The sequence below is a fragment of the Lissotriton helveticus genome, chromosome 5_1, assembly GCF_964261635.1.
Source record: "Lissotriton helveticus chromosome 5_1, aLisHel1.1, whole genome shotgun sequence".
NCBI lineage: Eukaryota > Metazoa > Chordata > Amphibia > Caudata > Salamandridae > Lissotriton > Lissotriton helveticus.
This window is the reverse complement of record NC_136065.1, coordinates 1,754,576,508-1,754,595,277: the sequence shown is the minus strand read 5'-3', so window position 1 is coordinate 1,754,595,277 and position 18,770 is coordinate 1,754,576,508.

The window sequence follows — 18,770 nt, the reverse complement described above, 5'->3', positions numbered from 1 at the left end:
AGTTAATGGATTGGGTAAAAGGAAGGTAAAGCAGAAAAGCCAAGGAAATGTCACTTAGGGGGGTTAAAATTCAAGCTTGCTCGGATGATAGAGTCAAGGAGTTAATTTCTGTGATGAATTTTACAAAACGAGTCGCCAAGTGTGGCGAGTCCCCCCTCATACATGCCTCGAGCGCTTCTTGACAAGTCCTGATGCCTAGAGAAAGCCAAATTGGTCTCAGCCAAAATATTCTTTGCGCCCGGAGGTGATGGCAAATGCATTGAATGTGGATTAGGCTTTCCTCTCCCTGGTTGCAGAAACGGCACTGAGAGGAGGCTTCTTTCTTGTATCCTTGGCCAAACTTGTATGCCTTCAACGAAATTAAGCCGAAACGAAATCTCATTAATTGATGTTTAATATTCGGCTTCATTGCTGATGCGAGATAAGATGGTGATATTTTCGGGGCACATAGTTTGGCAGCCCAGGAGCTGTGAAAAAGCTGGAGAACCTGTTGCATATCTGATTGATTTGATAGAATTGTGGCTTGCTTGGTTAAAAGCTTCGATTTCATTTCATCGGGCAAGGAAGAGGACCATATGTCCCCCGCTTCAAGGGAATTGAGGCAGAATGTCAAATATTTATTCCATGATGTAGTTGGATTGCTAAGCAGGAGCCATATGCAGTTCTTCAGCGTATGGGAGTTAGCTTGTTTCGCTTTCAGACAGCATGAGACGAATCTTGCTCCCATAATCCAGCGCATGGAGAACAAGGAAAATTCTTTCCGAATTTGGGCATGGGAAGTCGAATTTGGCAATCGAAAGACCCGGCGATAGCATGATGATTATGCTCTGTCTAGCCAGTTGTTCATTTTGTCTTTGAAGATTATTGCGCCAAAGGAGATTGTAGGCAGGAATTTTGCATTTATTAGTTTTATCAAAGGGGCACAATCTTGGGAATGCAGAGCGCTCTTTGTTCTCATGAAGGCCCCCTCTAAACTGCGAGCCACTGCCTGCATCTCTGTTGTATGCACCGAACATCTCCCTTTATGATCAATCCAGACGCCAGATATTTGTATGCAGTGACAGTCTCCAGTGGTTTCCCTTCTATAAACCACTTGGTCCTTTTTCCATTCGCAGGTGAAATTGCCATCGTTTTGGTTTTACTAACGTTTATCTCTAGCATATTGTTTTTGCAGTACTGGGTGAGGGAATTGAGCAGTCTTTGGAGGCCCACCTGGGTTTGATCTAGAAGAATGGTGTCGTCTGCGTATTGCAGAATTTGGATTTTATTTTGACCGATTTCTGGGGGGAAGGCTCTTGATCGGGACAACCATTCAGGTAGGTCGGCAAGGTACAAATTGAAAAGTAATGGTGCAAGGGTGTATCCTTGTTTTAGGCCCCTATTTGAAAGATTTTATTGGAGGTAGACCATTTTGATGTTACTCTGACTTTTACCCAGGTGTCCGTGTGTAGGGCTATTAGTGCATTTAGTAGTGCTCGTGGGATGCCCCATTTTGCCAGTTTTTCCCACAATTTAAGTCGACTAACGCTGTTGAAGGCTTTACGACAATCGATGAATCCCATATACATTGATTTTCCTTTTGCAGCTAGGGTTATTTCCATCAGATGGGCTATGGAAATCAAGTTGTCCTCAATGTGGCAACCTTTTCGGAAGCCAGTTTGGCTAAAAGAGATTACGTTTTTCGTTTCCACCCATTTTGTAAGTTCTTTTAAAAGTACACTTGCGTAGGCTTTCCCATCCACATCAAGCAGGGCTATCATTCGATAGTTGCTTTGAGATTCAGGCTGTTTTTAATTGTTAGAGGAAGAAGATTCCACGATTTAGCAGATCTCAGCAAGAAGCTCCTTCCTCCTTATCGTGCCTGCTTGAACCTAGAGACTTGCAACAGTTTTTGTTGTGCAGATCTAAGATTCCTGGACGGCACATAGTATTTTATGCGTGACGTCAGGTAAGAAGGGCGCACTGTCTTGGTAGCTTGGCCAGAGCAGTTAGGCTTATCCCAGGGGCAATGTGTAAAGGGTCAGTGGAACACACCCACACACCCACATAAGTGACACAATAAATACATCGCTAAAGAGAATCCACACAATAATATTGAAAACACACTGTATTGTGTAAAAAACATAGACCAAAACTACATGAACCAATAATCACTTTACCAACTAGTCATGAGAGGAGCAGGACTCGCAGCAGTGAGAAACCAAACGAAGTGATTGTCACTACCAGGACATGCCACACAATGACGTCACATGTCCTACCTTTTACCCACACAGCACCCTGCCAATAGGACTGCCTAAGGCCGACCTTAGGGGTGACCTACATGTAGTAAAAGGGGAGTTCCAAACTAGGCAAGTAACTTTAAATGCTAAGCCACAGTGGCAGAAAAGTGCTTACGCAGGCCTGAGGCAGGGTTGAAAGTCTACTTTTGTGGGTGATGCAACTGGCGCTGCAAGCACACTAGTAGCATTTCATTTACAGGCCCGAGTATTTGGGATACCACTGTACAAGGAACGTACAGTGAAAATAAATATGCCACACAGGTGTAGACCAATCATGTCACATTTAAAGGAGAAAGCCTAGGCACTTTAGCACTGAATAGCAGGGGTAAAGTGCCCAGAGTCCTCTGGCCAACAAAAAAAGGTCACAAAAAGACATGAGGAAGGCAAAAAGTCTGGGGATAACACTGCAAAAACGGCCAGGTCCAACAATAGGCATGTGACAAAGAGTTAAACATAAGAGAGAAAGAAAGACTGGTGAGAGGGGATGATAGTAAGAGAAATGTGATATAGATAGGGACAACTAAGAAAGTAATAGCTATGGATGGCAGAGAGAGGGGAAGAGGCAGGTTTGAGAAAAGTTAAAAAGAAACACAGGGGTGATAAACAACTGGGAGGCAGATGGACATTGGTAAGACTTATTATAAAGATATAGCTCATAGGGACAGATAGGAGACAAATAATAAAGAAGGGGCATGAGAGGGAGAAGGATATGAGAGAGGGATAGCCGACAGGCTAGTGAAAGTATTCCGAGAGAATGAGATGGAAAGGGTAGAGGGAGACTTGTGAAAGAGGTGACAGAGAAAATGGTGAGGAACAGCACAGAGAAGAGACGGGTGTGGGAAAGATGCACAATAAGGAGACATCTTAGAAAGACAGGTGAAGGAGATAGACACAGATTACAGTAGACAGATAAGAATGTGACAGCTAAAAGAAGTGAGGCTGTTTAAAAAGTGGTGATAAACTGACAAAGCAGAATGGGAGACAGAGAGGTTACACAGGTTAGGGAGTGAGACAAAGTGGTGATAAGGAGATACACAAATTAGTCAAGTCAAAGTAACTTTATTTCGGTCAACATGACCTAAAAAAGCATTCATTTACGAAAATACATCAGAAGAGTTTATAAATCATGACATGTCGAGAAATTTAAAAGACACTAAGGATATCATTAAATAAATACATAGAATCAGTTTTAAAAAGCAGGGTGGCAGATATACAATGGGAACACGTCACATATTCATAATAATTTTGTTGAAAGTGCATAGTGCTTTGTAAATACATAACTCAGACTAAAAAACTTTGTTGAAAAAAGGAAAAACCCTTCAGTTTTAAAATGTGTAACATTATATAGAGGGAGATTTTGCCAGATGGTGGTACTAAGCTTTGACATCTACTGATTCCTATCCAGTGGCTCATTTGATGCCTTCAGAAAAACCATTCTTTCACACCACATAGAAAACAGAAATCCTGCAACTGAGTAAACAATTGGAATATTGAGATGATACTTCAATATCCTAAACACTTCAACACAGTGTCTACTACCCAGGTTTCTGTAAATCTGCACCAACCATCTTTTTCTCACTTTGTTATAGCCCGGGCAACCGAAAAAGACATGCAACTCTGATTCCTCAGAATTTTCACAAGCAAGACACCTAACCTCATTCTGTGCTCTCCACTTAGATGTGCACCAGCGAGAGTCAGAACCCCAAATCTGAATTGTAAATAGAGTTTTCTGGTAGTCGCTGGTTTAATGAGGTCGAGAACCTTCTCATAGACAGAATTATCCTTTATTTCCAAAAAGGCTTTAGTTAATCTACCTATATTGTACATGTATTTATAAATGTACATGTATTTATATAGTGCAAATCACCGACACGGTATCTAAGCGCTTGCTTAGGGAACCCGTCCTGGTATTCCCCTGTGAGATACCCCGGCAGGGTATCCACAAGGTGAAAGCCAGGCATCCCGCCGCGAGGGGCCGTAGTGGAGATTAAGCAAGCTATTGCCCAGAGTCGCAGAGTGTGACCCCGTGAGTTGAGTAGGCACCGGAGCGAGAATTGTCGAGTGTGTGGAATTTTTGAGCCCGTGACCCGCCAAGGCGGGGAATCGAACCCTGGTCCACGGCCGATCTTAGCTTCCGGGTCTGCCGCCTCTAACCACTGAGCCAAGCTTCTCCACTATTGGAATTGGAATGCAATAAGGCCATTCTATAGTTCTCATAATGAGCCTTCATTTGTTTCCTAGAGATCTGTGAACATGCTAGCTCTGGATTAGAACAGCATTCCCCCAGACCCATGTCTGTTAACAGATGTTTAATGTGGGAAAACCAGGGCAGTCTAGCAGCGCCCCTAATCTCTAGAACTTCTGACAATTCTTCTCTATATGATAGGAGCTCAGATGTCGACCAAAGGCGGCGCCAGTATAGAAGGGGCCTGAGACACAGGACTTCTCCTAATTCCATCAATCCCACATCTAAACGTAGTGGAATTAGAGGAGTGCTACGTGGCAATCTGAATAGGTTCCTAATATATTGGTTCTCAACCTGTAACAAAGACTTGGGTTTACAGTGGCCCCAGAGCTCTGCGCCATATAATGCATCCCCCGCGTGCCTGAGCCCTATAAATTTCTAGCGCCGGACTGACAGCGCTCTTGTCTGATTTATTAAAGACCTTCAAGATGCCCCCTGTTGACTGGGCTAATTTTAATGTTGACTTCATATATGCCCCCCCCCAGTCCATGGACTCAGTGATGGTGATGCCTGGATACATAAAGGATGTTACTCATTCCAAGGGTTTACCATTAAGTGAAGGATTTGGACGTGTACTCTTTGGTTTGTTAAATACCATAAATGTGCTTTTCTTTAGGTTGATCTCGAGACCTCTTTCCTCAAAGAACAACTGAAATCTGTCCAAGACCCTTTGGATCCCCATAGGTGATTTAGACACTAAAAGCGTGTCATCTGCAAACATCATAGCCGAAATCCTACGTGAAGCTAATTTTGGGGCATCTAGATCTCTTTCTTTTGTCAGTGCGTTTATCAAGCCATTAATATAAAGGCTAAACAAAGTTGGGGCAAGCACGCAGCCCTGACGTACGCCACGTTTGATAGGTATGGGTGCTGTCAATTTTCCATCCCTGCCATATCTTATTTGCGCGAAATTGTTTTAATGCAAGCGCCTAATGAGACATATTAGATACGTGGGAGCCCCCAGCTCAAGCAAAACAGACCATAGTTTCTCCCGTGGCACCATGTCAAAAGCTGACCTCAGGTCTACAAATATTAGGTAAAGACTACCCCCCTCCAAGCAGACCGTCTTCCAGTGTAGTAGTTGTAATCTTAATACTTGCTCCAGGGTCGACAGTTTTTCCCTGAACCCTGACTGGAAGGGAGAAAGTACACACTCATCATCCATCCAGGATTGAAGCATGAGGAGCAGGACTCATGCGAAATTTTTTTGAGGGATATCAATTAGACTGATTGGTCTATAATTACAAGGCAATAAAGGGGAGCCCTTTTTAAGAATCGGAATTATCTCCGTGCCCGCACAACTTGCAGGGATCTTCATACCCATCAGTATTGCATTAAAAAGGACCCAGAGGTAGGGGGCCCAGATGGATGGCTCGCTCCTGAAAAGATCCCCTGGAATCTTATCCAAGCCAGGGGCTTTGCCTGGGGCTATTTTGTCTACTGCACCCTTTATTTCCTGTAGGGTTATGATCGGTCCTGGGCTATCATCAGAATAGTGATTAATATCATTTAGTACTGGCAAATAATCTGCTTGTGAGGGGATCCAGCTATTAGGGGCACCTCTGGACTCTCCTCCTCCTTATAAAGGGATTCAAAGTGCTCCCTCCAGACCTCTTCTTCCAGGTTAGGTTCTAGCGCTCTTTTGGGTTCTAAAAACACCGGTAATAAAGCATCAGAAAGAGTGCTCAAGTTTTCCTGCGATTGACTAAAATTAATCCATCGTACTCGCTTCCTACAGTTTGAAACAATTAACCTAGGATCATCGGAGATATCGTCACTTTGCGATCGCCGGGGGTTTAATATTTGGAGGTCCACTACTAACGCATCGTGATCACTGTCAACACGGGGAAGAATTCTGAAATCGGACATCCTGTCCCAGAAATTAGTATTTATAAAGATGTAATCCAATAGGAACCCTCGATCCTTGCTATGGAACGTGTAACCACATGATGTTTCAGAAAGTGATCTTCTGTTACACGCTCTTAATGAATGTTTAATGGCAAGGCAATTCAACTGAATTACCAAGGGTGTCCATTTGATCACGGTTGGGCATCTGGATTCCGGTATTTCGAAAAGGAGGTCCTCCTCAAGAATGCTGTCGAGATACAAGCCCTCAAGGGGCTCAAACTAGCAGTTGGAGTCCCCTCCTACTATGACCATATGTTTTGGGGTGATGCTAGATAAAACTATATCTAGTTCCACAAAAGTGGTGGACTCCTTTCCCCTAGATGTGGGCCTTGAATATACATTAATTAAAACAATAGGAGTGTGAAGAGGAAAATGCAATTGTACACATAGTATGTCACTGGAGCCTGTATCAAGTTGCACAGCCGTACAACCTAAGTGGACACCTACACATGTGATTAATCCCCCTGATGGTCTCCCTGCGCCAACGGAATTTGCCAGGATGCAAAATGAGGCAAAACCCAGCATAGTAACCTCTCCTCTTGCCCATGTTTCCTGAAACATACATATATTGTATTCACCAATGAATGATCTCCACTCAGGGTCATCTATTTTGCTATTGATGTTCCTCCTATGGTGTGGGAAGATTGGCAAGAATCGTTTGAAATGTACTGAGAAGCTATTAAAGGGGAAATAAATCTTTTTATCATCACGCAAGTTAGCTTTATTGAAACCTAATCTTGGAGTAGAAGGAAGGAAAGTTTTAAAAACCTGGTGGGACGCTTTGCTGTGTGTGCCTTCTTCGTGGTTCTCCAAATCTCCCTGCTACTGCTCGCCGTACCCGCTCCGCGGGTCCCGCTTCGCAGGGGTGCCTAACGCCGGATTGTAGACCGTGTACTTGGAGCTGGTGGGTCTTTGCATCAAGGAAGAAGAACTGTAGGCAGGGCTGCGAGCGTGCAGCGGGCTCGGGACTTCAACTACCAGGAGCGCCCACCGCCAGCCCAAATCGCCAGCACCTGGGCCGCTCTCCCTGCCTACGCCTTCCCATCGTTACTTGCTTTTAAACAAACCCCAGCGCCTAAATCAACGTGGGACGCTTTGCTGTGTGTGCCTTCTTCGTGGTTCTCCTAATCTCCCTGCTACTGCTCGCGGTACCCGCTCCGCGGGTCCCGCTTCGCAGGGGTGCCTAACGCCGGATTGTAGACCGTGTACTTGGAGCTGGTGGGTCTTTGCATCAAGGAAGAAGAACTGTAGGCAGGGCTGCGAGCGTGCAGCGGGCTCGGGACTTCAACTCCCAGGAGCGCCCGCCGCCAGCCCAAATCGCCAGCACCTGGGCCGCTCTCCCTGCCTACGCCTTCCCATCGTCACTTGCTTTTAAACAAACCCCAGCGCCTAAATCAACGTGGGACGCTTTGCTGTGTGTGCCTTCTTCGTGGTTCTCCTAATCTCCCTGCTACTGCTCCCGGTACCCGCTTCGCAGGGGTGCCTAACGCCGGATTGTAGACCGTGTACTTGGAGCTGGTGGGTCTTTGCATCAAGGAAGAAGAACTGTAGGCAGGGCTGCGAGCGTGCAGCGGGCTCGGGACTTCCACTCCCAGGAGCGCCCGCCGCCGCCAGCCCAAATCGCCAGCACCTGGGCCGCTCTCCCTGCCTACGCCTACGCCTTCCCATCGTCACTTGCTTTTAAACAAACCCCAGCGCCTAAATCAACGTGGGACGCTTTGCTGTGTGTGCCTTCTTCGTGGTTCTCCTAATCTCCCTGCTACTGCTCGCGGTACCCGCTCCGCGGGTCCCACTTCGCAGGGGTGCCTAACGCCGGATTGTAGACCGTGTACTTGGAGCTGGTGGGTCTTTGCATCAAGGAAGAAGAACTGTAGGCAGGGCTGCGAGCGTGCAGCGGGCTCGGGACTTCAACTCCCAGGAGCGCCCGCCGCCAGCCCAAATCGCCAGCACCTGGGCCGCTCTCCCTGCCTACGCCTTCCCATCGTCACTTGCTTTTAAACAAACCCCAGCGCCTAAATCAATGTGGGACGCTTTGCTGTGTGTGCCTTCTTCGTGGTTCTCCTAATCTCCCTGCTACTGCTCGCGGTACCCGCTCCGCGGGTCCCGCTCCGCAGGGGTGCCTAACGCCGGATTGTAGACCGTGTACTTGGAGCTGGTGGGTCTTTGCATCAAGGAAGAAGAACTGTAGGCAGGGCTGCGAGCGGGCTCGGGACTTCAACTCCCAGGAGCGCCCGCCGCCAGCCCAAATCGCCAGCACCTGGGCCGCTCTCCCTGCCTACGCCTTACCTTTAACTCCACCCCTTAAAGGTCCTTTTCTGTCCCGCTGCGCGGGAGCGACCGGAAGAAGCCCGGGACAAGGGCGGGACCGTCTGCGGCCGTCAGAGGTCGAAGGAGGCAGGGCCGGGCCAGTCCTCTGATATTTGTGATCCTGAATGACCTGATATAGCAGGTCTTCAGTTTTGATAGATCCCTGGTATTGGTTCATATAGTATTGTTTGTTTTATAGCTTGTTAGCTGCAAAGAATGTCAATTCCCTTAAATACCATTGCACAGATCCATACCCAGGCCGATGTGGGGGTAGCAGTTATGGGTCCCCTGGACAAATATTTTAGCCGGGTAACACAAGACATTGACAAAGAAATTGCTTTGTCTGAGAGACGTGCTGAGCGTAGGTTATCCATAGAACTCCTTAAAATTCCCTTGGAGAAACGGTCACCCCAGGGTTTTCCGGCTTTGGCATTGGTTCCTCCCCTGTCATCTCTAACTTTGCCAGTTGTATTGGAAACACCCTATGCCTTTCCCCCTCCAGTAGAGCTCTTGGCTGGCTCGATTGTGGGGCAGGAAGTGTCCATTTCGCCCCTTACCTCGCCCCCATTATCATTAATTGGCTTAACTACAGGGCAGGAGACCACTGCTCCCTCGAGTGTGCCGATTCATGTAGAGAAATCCAAATCAAGCTCTAAGAGGAAAAGAAGTGCTGTCCCGAAAAAGTGTTACCTTCCCAAACATCCGAAAAAAATTAGGAAAGTTGGAACACCATGGCGCCCTTCCTGTGAGCTTATTGGGGATGGTTCTGCTGGGGTTGAGACTATTCAGGAGGGAGTTCCCCGGGCTAGCCCGACATCCAACACGATTGGCCCTTCACCGGTGGAATCACCTGAGATATTATCTTCTGCCCCAGTTTTGCTTCGCGAACTGGAGAGGTTGATGAGGTCTCTCCTGATTCCTATTGAGGAACGAGTCAAACAATTAGCAGATCGGTTGGATCACTTCGAGCAGGCTACCTTGGATAACTTTTTTTCAACTAAAGCCCTAATTAAGTCTCACCCTAGGACAGGGGATAGTGGTAACTCTTCGAAACAGAATGGATATGTTGTGCCTATTGCTGTGCCTCCCTCTATAGTCAGCATAGCAAGTAGACCCCAGTCGAAGGAACAAAACCCTGAGACCAATTTGGATCTGTTGAATTGCCCAAGTAGTAATACCACCAAACAAACTAACTTGCCTGTTAGCTTGGCAATGGTTAACAAAGAGAGTTCCAAAAGAGGCAACCCTGCATTTAATGGTTCCCAACAATTGACGAGCACCTTAAAATCTAGTCATGGAGTTCCTGGAGTTCCTGGTAGGGGCAATCAAGGCAGTTCTAAAACTAACACCACTATATTGAATAGCTCCCAAACATTACCAATTATTCCAACATCCCTTTCTGCTGCTTCTACCACTAGCTTCCCTAATATCCCCCTGGTGAAAGCACCTCGTACAACACCACCTATGAACCTCACCCCAGACTCCTATCCCTATGTGGCTGTCCTCACAAATGTACCACCTCTGTTGGCCGGGCAAAAAGAATCCTTCCAGATGTTAAAAAATAAGGTAATGCACTGGTTGAAGGTAAATAGACCGCTGCCCGGGGGGGGTGGATGGGCTGATTATGGGAGTGAGAAGGACGGTTTGGATAGGTCATACTCCCAAGAACTTAGGGGGGGAGTGCATAGTTGTTAATTTTCAAGATCCCAGGGTGGCATGCCTGATTACGAATCAAAATCTCGGCATAAGTAATGGTGGGATTGGTGTTGTAGATCTCACATTCTTTTATCCGAGACCAACAAGTGATCTGTTTGGTATGACCAGTAAACCGGGTTATTGTAATAATCTACCCCCCATTGGGTTTGTTCCTTTTTCTGTACCTCCGCAATGGGGCAATTCCTATAATGGTACCATGAATAACTGTTATGAACCAATGAAAGATCTAGGATGGTTCCATTGACCAAATTCTGACTATTACCCGATTGATAGGGAATGTATGACCCGCTGGAATACATGTGAGAAACCGGTGGTAACTGTTTTATCTAAAAAAGTGGAACCCAATGCAATACCAATTGGTGGGGAGACTGTGATCTTGGAGGAAAGTTGTGGGGAGTGTATTCCAATTCCAGGGGTTTTTGAAAATGTGGAACTAATTACACATAGTACAGTTGGTATAGTGGAGATTAATAAAAACATAGAGGAAACTACTCAAGCGAGGGAGGAGCAAGACCCTGGGATGTCATATGTAGGAATGGTACCTATGGAAGGCGTTATTCCAGGGAAGTTCCTTTCTTGGAACATCGCGGGGTTGAGTAGTAAACTGATGTCCCAAAAATGGATAGATTTTATTAATGGTTTTGAAGTCTGTTTATTCCAGGAGACATGGGCTTGTGACCCCATATTCCTCTCTGGTTATTTAAATTTCTCACTTCCGGCCAGTAGAGGCCCCAGAGGTCGACCAATGGGAGGCCTAACTATCTGGGTAAGGCAATGTCTCCAGATAACAGCTAAAGTGGTGGATTTGGGTTGTAAAGATATTCAAATGTTAAGAATAACCACAGGAAAGTGGGGAGGGATAGATATAAATAACATCTATGCTAGGGGTAATACCAATGGTAGTTCACCAATTATAGAGGCCCTGTCGAACTTTCTGGAGTCACAGTCCTTGGGTAACAAAGTTGTAGTAGCAGGGGACTTGAATAGGACTTTCGAACCACTTGATAGCTCGGACGATCCCCTAGGACAAGAAGAGGATACACTATGGGGTGTCCCTACTTTACACCTGGCTCCTGTCAAGCGGTGGACGAAAGATATATTACAATTGAATGCCATTTGTTTGGAACATGGGATGAGAGCTTTAAACAGGAGGACGAACGGCGATAGAGAAGGTGCATGTACATTCGACAATGGTCACAACAAAAGTCGGATAGATTATGTCCTTTGCAGCCTTAATTTGTGGCAGTTGGTGGGCGACATGAAAATAGAAGTTAGACTGGAAAGTGACCATAATCCCCTCTGTGTGACACATGATTGGTGGTTGGCCACATCAGGGAACCTTAAACCAAGCGATGGCCTAACGCCTGTTATGGCTAATGACATGCGCAGACTCAACTGGCCGAGTGTACTGGCGAACGCAGTGTCCATGGATTTTATAAGTACTGAGGTGGATACTGCTATCGCTGCTATGGAGGCTGCAAATTATGTAGTCCCAGGATCAAGGGAAATAACGGACATACACAATAAGTTTTTTTCCCTCTTAAAACCGCACTTCCTGAAGTCCCGCAACACAAACAGGAAAAAATCACCCAAACCAGCAAGGTGGTTCAACCACCAGTGTAGGGAAGCTAGGTTAAGCTTGGGAAAAGCAATCAGGGGTAGGGATAAGGCAGTGATTGTTGAAGCCAGGAAGAACTATAAGGCTAGCGTATTACTGGCAAAAAAAACCTGGGATGAAAAGTATTGGGCAGAACTAAAGGAGGCCTCCGGGGCTAACGACTCCAGGTTATTCTGGAATATCGTCAAGTGGGGTAGAGGTGGATCCCCAAGCAAACCCGATAATAATGTTGCTGAGGGTGCTTGGGTGGATTACTTTAAACCCCAATATGCTGAGGCAACCGTGTTCAAGGACGTGGAGGTCGTTTCAGCTGTTTTTCCAACTGAGAACTTATTCTCCCTTAAAGAAACAGAAGCTGCGATACGTGCTGCTAAAGGGGGAAGATTCAGAAAAGGGGGTGGTGATGAACAGAGTGTCTGAATTAAGCAGACCACTCTTACCCAGTCCAAAGATCAGGGCTTGATCCATCACCGTTATTTAGCTCACTGCCCCATCCCAGCTCAGAACCTGGCTATATGCAAATTAGTCTGTCCCTGGCCCAGTGCATCATGGGAACAGGGCAGACTAAAGGGGGAAGGGCCCCAGGTTTAGATGGGATACCCTCAGATGTTTTTAGAAGTGATATGGTGAGGTGGGTTAGGTATGTATTCCTTTTATGTAATGCAATTGCGAAAGGAACAGTAGTGCCTGAACTATGGAAGGGTGCCATTATAATACCTATATACAAAAAAGGGGATCGGTCCCTCCCGGCCAATTATAGGCCGATAAGTTTGATTGCCACTATTCAAAAAGTGCACTCAAATGAAGTCAATAGAAGTAATAGTTTAAAGTGTCTTCTTCTTTATTCAAAAAGTATTCGTGAAACATAGGCACAGCCAACGCGTTTCGTTCCTCTTGCCTTTTAGGAACTTCGTTAGGCAGGACGCCGTCTGTGCTGAAACTTTGGAATCGAGCACCATATCACAGGCGCTCTGGGCTCTTCGCCATAAACTTTCGGGTCAAAACTGGACCAACGGCGATAGAACGACTTACTTGATTTCCTTACTTCGGAGGTCTTTCTCGTGGGATCCAAGGCTTTATGCACCAATCTTGGTTGAAGAGTACACGAGGACAATATACCCAACATTAATTTTGACTTGGCGCTGACATTTGGTTATTTCTTTTGGTCCGACGAATCTAACGGCCACTTTCGACTTAACATCACATGACCGCCTCTGATTCCAGTTGATCCCACATAAAGAACTCGCCCTGACGAAGTTCCTAAAAGGCAAGAGGAACGAAACGCGTTGGCTGTGCCTATGTTTCACGAATACTTTTTGAATAAAGAAGAAGACACTTTAAACTATTACTTCTATTGACTTCATTTGAGTGCACCTTCCATTTTGTTCCTTGCATTTTCATTATTCTGTACATCCTATGGCAGAGGGTGTGGGAAGAGATTGCACCATCCTGATTTGAGAACTAGACGATCCGTAGTGCTTGACCTGGTCTACTGCCTTGGTCCTTTGGTTTCACTATTCAAAAAGTGGTGGGGAGAATGGTGGTAAACAGGCTTATGGACTGGGTAGATGAGAACAACGCCCTTTCCCCATATTAGGCTGGGTTCCGGCGGGCTACAAGTACAGTTGATCAAGTGTTTCGCTTCGCTCTGCTCCAGTGGGGGACGGTGGTGCTCGGCGAGGGCAGCCTGTATGCCGCTTTTGTCGACTTGCGGGCTGCCTTCGACCTGGTCCCACGGAGAAAGCTCTGGGCAGTGCTGAGCGAAATAGGCCTTCCGGCGGAGTTGCTCACCCTGATAATGCGGTTGCACGAGTGCAACTTCGCCAAAGTTCAGTGGGGTACGAGTGGGGAATCATCACCCGAATTTCCAATCGAACGTGGAGTATGACAGGGGTGTGCCATGGACCCCTTGCTTTTTTCCCTATTTATAAATGGAATTGTGGCTTGGATGCTGGATGCCGGTGTTGACGCGCCTTCGTTGGGGGGCATCAGGGTTCCGATCCTGATGTTCGCCGACGAAACGTTGATTTTATCCAAAACGCCGGCTGGCTTGCAGCGAGCTCTAAACATCTTTGATCTTTTTTGTGGGGAGCATGGCCTGGAAGTGAACGGTGGCAAGACTAAGTTGATGGTCTTTTCTCCAAAACGTAGACCCCGACCCAAAATAGTTCTGAATAACTGTGTGCTAGAGATTGTTACTGTTTTCACTTACCTAGGGGTGCAGATAGCAAATAATTTAAAATGGTCTCACCACGTAGAAAAGGCAGTCCTGAAGCACCAACAGATCTCGGGGGCACTTCGGGTGGAACACAATAAGTCAAAATCAAAGCCTATAAAACCAGTCTTGGCCGTATATGATGCCAAGGCTATCGGGTCAGCCCTATATGGGGCTGAACTGTGGGGCTTTGACAGGCTTCTCCCCTTGCAAATATCAGAGAACAGGTTCCTTAGGGGAATTACAGGCCTCCCTCAGAGCACACCCCTAATTCCGCTTGGTAATGATCTAGGGAGAAGATCAGTTAGTGACCAGGCCCGACTGCGCCTGATTCTCTACTGGAGGCGCCTCTGGACTACCCCAGAGATAAGGCACTATGCGGAGGGGTTCCTTGCCATAATGAAAGCAGACATCTTCCACAAAAGAGTCTGGTTAAAAAATTTAAGGACTTCTCTAGGTGATCTTGGCCTCTCCAATTTATGGGAGAACCCATCAGGGGAAAATGTTCCAAGTAAAAATACTATCAAAGGTTTATATTGGGAATGGATTGATGGCAGACTCTGGAGTAGAACTAGATCAGATACTATGGCGGGCGCTTCCTTGAAAGCAAATTGAGCCCTATACTGGAATTATACTGGGATAGTATTACGAACCCAGGGGACAGGAAGCTCTTTTTTCAGTTAAGATCAGGTGCCCTTCCTCTGAGATCACTGACGGGTAGGTGGAGGAGTGAAAGGACCTCGTGCTGCCCGGTGTGTGGTGCAGCCGAAGAAAGCCTAGGTCATTTCTTATTTGTGTGCAAAGCCTATGCCACCCCGAGAAGAGTATGGTTAGCTCCCGTATGTAGAAATCTAGGGACATCCAGGGGTGCTGAGGCACTACGAATTATTTGCACAGCAACTGATCCGCCTATTGCTTTAGGAACAGCAAAGTATCTGGGGTGGGCATGGTCCATTAGACAGAGGGCAATTCCTACTATCTAGGGTAACAAGTGACCTCAGTGTAAATGTGTAAATGCAAATCAAAGTTTTTTATTGTTGTTTATAAATGTAGAAATGTTTTAAAAGTATGTACAAACAAGAATCTTATGGATGTATTTTAATTGTATGTATGTTTGTGCTTACGTCTGAAATTAGTTCCCCTAGCTATTTTTACCTATTATGGCTCTTAATTCCATTACAATATGTACTCTTAAAACTGTTTGTTGTATGAAAATGTATATTCACTGTATTTTCATGTTGAAAAATTCACTGTTGTTTTATTTGTGACTTGCTTTTATGACATCAACTGTCGAATAAAGCTTTTGGTCGCTATTGATGCCCGCTACGTTCCAGGATATGGTTCCTATGGTCTGGTGGTTAGTGGTTAATTTATTATCAATTTCCGGAGACTGGGGGTAGCTGTTCTTAGATCCTAATTGCGAAGCTGTTTGTGTAGCTTCTTCCCACAACTATAGGGCAGTGGAGGCTGTGCTAACCCACCCCCATTATATATGCTGGTTCAGGAACCGCTCGAGTACTCTCCGGCCAGACCTTCCTTTCTGGGGGTGTGTGGCCTAGGAAAACAAACCCCATCATCATAGTTACAAAAGTTAACAGGATTTTCTTCCTGTACCATTTCTAGGGCTTCCACTAGTCAATCCACCCCTTCAAGGGTGCTAACCTATTCCCAGTGGGGATGTTAAAAATAGATTGGTTTCTCCAGTTTTGACTTATATTTTGAGAGAAGTGATTGTGTTGGAGAGATCTCCATCCCAATTGGTGGCAATGGTCGTATTGCTGAGGAACTTTGGGGGGATAAAAAAAACTAGAGGGAGTAAAAGAATATTACCCATATTCATCCCAAACGCCGAAGCTAAATTTCTGTCTATAACTACTGGATTTCGAAAATTGATGACTATACAGTTTGCATGAATATCCTTGTGTCGTGCACCAATCCAACCCACCCTTCTAGTGGATAAAATCACTTCAGAATTTTCGTATAAAAAATCACTGTGATTAGTTAACCAGTGAACGCTTTTATTTTTTAATTCTTGGTGGGATTCTGTCAAGTCAAGTCAAAAAGGCTTTATTTCGATAAAAAAGATTATCATAAAAGCTTCACATAAAATTCATAGGTACAATAAAAGAAGCCAAAAGTAGAACAGATTGCAAAAAGAATCTACACATATACAATTATTCACACATCATGAGTTAAAAGAGAAATTAAACAATTGATTTAAGCCTTTTGGCTTGGATTAACCAAGCCCATGATAAAAATTTAGCGAGAGCACAAGCATAGGTAGTACGGCTATCAGACATTAGTACACGAATTGCGTCTGAGTGGCGCCTGGTGCCCAATTGGCGACAAAGATTTTTAAGCCATATTTTCCTAGGTAGATTGTACTCTCCACATTCGAACATAAAATGTGCCAATGTCTCTGGTTTAGCTAAACATACTGGGCAAAGCTCTACAGTTTGTGCAGGCAGATTCCATCTTGAGGAGAAGGTATACAATGGCAGAGTTCCTGTTCTAAATTTGAAAAAAAGAGCCCTATCAAAAGGTTTGCCAATAGCGTCCAGATAAAGTTCACATTTTGGAGAGTCCTTAAATTTTAAGAACTCTTCAGTAAGTCTGCCCATAGAAGCGTTAGTGTTTCGTTGTAACATAATCCAGTTCCAATAAAGTTTCTTAAGGATTGCCTTTGGAGGAGAAGATTTGTTAGCCCAAGAATCTTTTAAGCCCAAACTAAATAGCAAGATTTTAATGTCACTCAGCCATTTGATTTTGTGCCATCCTGACAAGGACATAATTTCTGCGAGGCCTTGCGCATATTTACTAAGTTCCGGCACTCGCCACAATCGTGCCCATAGTAAGAGTGGACGTAATCTTGCTACATCTTCAATCGGGCGACAGCCTAGATCAAGCATTAATGGGACCGTAGGGGTGCCCTGGGGAAGTGACATAATCGCCCTACAAAACTTCCGTTCGGATTTTGGCAATTAATTGGTAATGGATGAACCCCAAAGCTCCGCCCCATACAGAGCAGAACTAACCCCTTTAGCTTCATAAATATCAAGAACAACAGCTATTGGTCTAATTACACAGGAGCGTTGCTCTTTCAAAATAGCTCCAGTTATCCTTTTGTGGGATAATAACATTTTATCCAAATGTGGTGACCATTGCATTTTGTGGGATAAACGGATGCCGAGGTAGTCAAACACTTCCACTCTCTCCAAGGGTTCAGCATTCAGGATTGGAGGGCGTGCTAATTTTTTGGGGGGATTCAAAACGAGATATTTGGTCTTGCCTGTGTTGATTACAAGGCCCCGTTTGGTACAAAATGATTGAAAATTGTTCAAAAGCCTTTGGAGGCCTATCGGGGATTTCGATATTAAAAGCGTGTCATCCGCGAAGAGGAGGGTGGGTATACGTTCTCCAGCCAGGGATGGTTCATCTGAAGGATGTTCTAAGAGATGCTCAACCACCCCGTTGATATAAAGAGAAAACAGGGTGGGAGCAAGGACACATCCCTGACGGACCCCTCTCTCTACCGGGATACTGCTAGTTTTCTCCCCTCCTGGACCCCACCTAATCTGGGCAAAGCTATTTTCATGCAGCCTAACCAGTAGTGTAAGTAAATAGTGTGGCAACCCCATGTCGGCCAGGACTCTCCATAGTGTCTCCCTAGGTACAAGGTCAAAGGCAGTCTTTAGGTCGATAAACGCGAGATAAAGACTGCCTTTGCCTATAACCACAACCCTCCAATACACCATCATAAGCCTAAAAACTTGTTCGACTGTCCCAGTACCCACTCGAAATCCTGCCTGGTAGTCGGAAAGAATTTTGTTTTCTTCTACCCAGTCCAATATTCTGACCAGTAGAACCTTGCCAACTACTTTTTGAGTGATATCCAACAGACTGATCGGTCTGTAATTGGACGGCTCATCTCTAGCACCTTTTTTAAAAATGGGGACCACCTCCGCCCCTTTCCATGACGAAGGGATCGGAGCACCCTTACAGATGGCAACAAGTGGGATTCTGTCGGATGTATGACATTACAACGCATGTTTTTACCACGCATGCTGTTACAACGCAGTTTTTACAACGCATACCATTACAATGCATAGCGCTTTGGGGTGCTGGATAGTGAATAGTTTAATTTACTATTCCAACTCCAGTCCCCGTGGACACTAGGGAAGGTGTTGGATAGTAAACCAAATCTATTCCCTATCCTAGAGCGCCCCCCAGCGCAATGCGTTGTAATCGTTTTAATTGTAAAACCTGCGTTGTAATAGCACTGCGTGGTAAAAGTTGCATTGTAAAGGATTTTTCCCGATTCTGTCTGACCCTTTCATAGTTCAGGTACCCCTGCCAGAATTAATACATAAGGAGTTGACGCCGAGGGAAGATTTATAATTGGTGGGCTGGATATTTGATCATTATGCTTGTGAGGTGTTTGCATTACTATCAGTCCCTGTCCAAGATTATTTTCAATTTCCC